Source organism: Ornithodoros turicata, unplaced genomic scaffold (assembly GCF_037126465.1).
Source record: "Ornithodoros turicata isolate Travis unplaced genomic scaffold, ASM3712646v1 ctg00001172.1, whole genome shotgun sequence".
Classification (NCBI taxonomy): domain Eukaryota; kingdom Metazoa; phylum Arthropoda; class Arachnida; order Ixodida; family Argasidae; genus Ornithodoros; species Ornithodoros turicata.
Window position 1 is genome coordinate 38,019 of NW_026999488.1, and position 2,171 is coordinate 40,189.

The 2,171-nt window shown below is 47.0% G+C and overlaps 1 pseudogene; it reads right to left on the reverse strand.

Annotated features, from left to right (window-relative positions):
• Positions 1 to 533: 533 nt before the first annotated feature.
• Positions 534 to 1,511, reverse strand: LOC135376604 (uncharacterized; annotated as a pseudogene).
• Between the last annotated feature and the right edge of the window lie 660 nt (positions 1,512 to 2,171).

Here is a 2,171-nt window from a genome sequence, read left to right on the forward strand (position 1 = left end):
GTTGCTGGTTCTGGAATTTTCCCCACGTAATCACTAACCTCCTTATCTTTCGCTATGCTTGCCAATTCTTGCCTGTTGTCCCGTTTCGTCCACGTGTTCGTGAACCTTCCATTTTTCTGTAACCGGTCTGTAGCCTAGATCACTACGTTCACATAATCCCCTCCACACTCTAACAAAGCAGCCATTCACTCCGGCCGTAAAACCCCGTACGGAACCTTTCTTCCCTCCGGGCTGTTGACCCACAATTCGCATGAACCTTTAAACACGTCACACCTAACCCTTTAAATACCATGCCAATGATGAGGACGGTGCCCAGAAGAAGAACAGTCTCTGTTCGAAATATCGGCGGCTTCTGTCCTGAGACAACTCCTTCCAATATCAGCTGATGTTGTGTTTATCAGCCCGAGCAAGTCATCTCGTTTGGGGATAATACTGCGAATGTTGGAGAATACTGCTTGGAGGAGACCTGACTGAAGGTGAGCATGCACTTGTCTGCTGGCACAACATTAACAGAACGTGGAAAAATCGTTTAGCTATATGGGACCGGACGGAGCGGCACTAGGCAGTAAAGTAGCTGTGGAAGTCGAGGATGTGCGTCTAGCTTCGAAGGTCTCGCGAACACAGCCAAGTGTCTCATCGTACACGAAGCACTTGTATCCGATGAATAGCTTATCGAACCTAAGCCGGAAGGGAGAAGCCTGAGCGCGGCCAAAAGTCAGCAAATGTTTTGGGCATTCCGTGCAGAGGAAGCAAAATCTTCCGATACAGACAGATTCGTTCCCTTCAACTTGAATAATGATGAGAGAATATACACTCTTTCAGTTTAAACGAAGCAAACTTAGCTATAATCGGACGGGTCTCACCATCGTGGGAACGTCCTAGACGGTGGGCTCTTTCAACAGCGTCTGGATTGATACTAATGCTTAGCTTATCAGAACAGAGTTTTATTATCTTCTGTTCGCATTCAGCCCACGATTCATTGCAGGAATCAGGTATTCCGTAAAAAAAACAAGACTGTCTCGGCGCACGCGACCTTCAAGACAATCAAGCTTTGAATTTTGGAGGGTTATGGTACTTGGGACCGCAGTCAACCTATTCTGAGCGTCGCGAAGGTGAGAGAATGACTGATGAACTGTACATACGTCAGTTTCTAGAGAAGCAACTCTTGTCCCTAGATAAGAGACCGACGATTTCAGCGTTTGTTGTCCATGTTGTACTGACTTAATTTCCCTGAGTAAGGTGCTTTGACCGGCATCTAGTTTCTGTAGTAACTCCATCATGTTATTAAACTGCGTTTCCTGATCCTTAGTCATAGGGCCAGGGTTGGACTCAACGTCGCCGGGACACAACAATAGCAAACCAATCACATTTGTACACTCGTTCAATATATAAAGACATGTTTGTGGGGAGGGCAACAGGAGCAAACATACGTTATTGCTTCTCTTACAAAATAACAAATAGTGAGAACCAACCTGTGGAAATGCAGGAGGGTAGATTAGCGTTGTCGTCATTGCTCCGTTACCAACCCCACTGGGGAGGGAAAAGCGATGCTCTTCTTCTGAAGGAAAAATTCTTGTGACTGGTGACGTTTCACGAGATAACAGTTCGTGATGGTTGCTAAAACGGTCGGTAGCTATTTCCGAAGAGTTATGTGCAGTTCCTAGGCTTGTAGATTCATAGAAATCGACACTTGACGTAATCCATGTGCTGGCGCCGTGGGAAGTACCACCAAAGACACAGGTAGGGAGCACAGCAGGCGAAATTGACAAGTGATCCTGGGTGACAGCCAGTAGGCAGCACAAGGTGATAAGTGCAGGAACCGGCAGCAGTGGAAATGCAGGAGGATAGATTAGCGTTATCGTCATTGCTCCGTTACCAACCCCACTGGGGTGGGAAAAGCGATGCTCTTCTTCTGAAGGAAAAATTCTTGTGAGTGGGGATGTATCACGAGATAACAGTTCGTGATGGTTGATGAAACGGTCGGTAGCTATTTCCGAAGAGTTATGTGCGGTTCCTAGGCTTGTAGATTCATAGAAATCGACACATGACGTAATCCATGTGCTGGCGCTGTGGGAAGTACCACGAAAGACACAGGTAGGGAGCACAGCAGGCGAAATTGACAAGTGATCCTGGGTGACAGCCAGTAGGCAGCACAAGGTGATAAGTGCAGG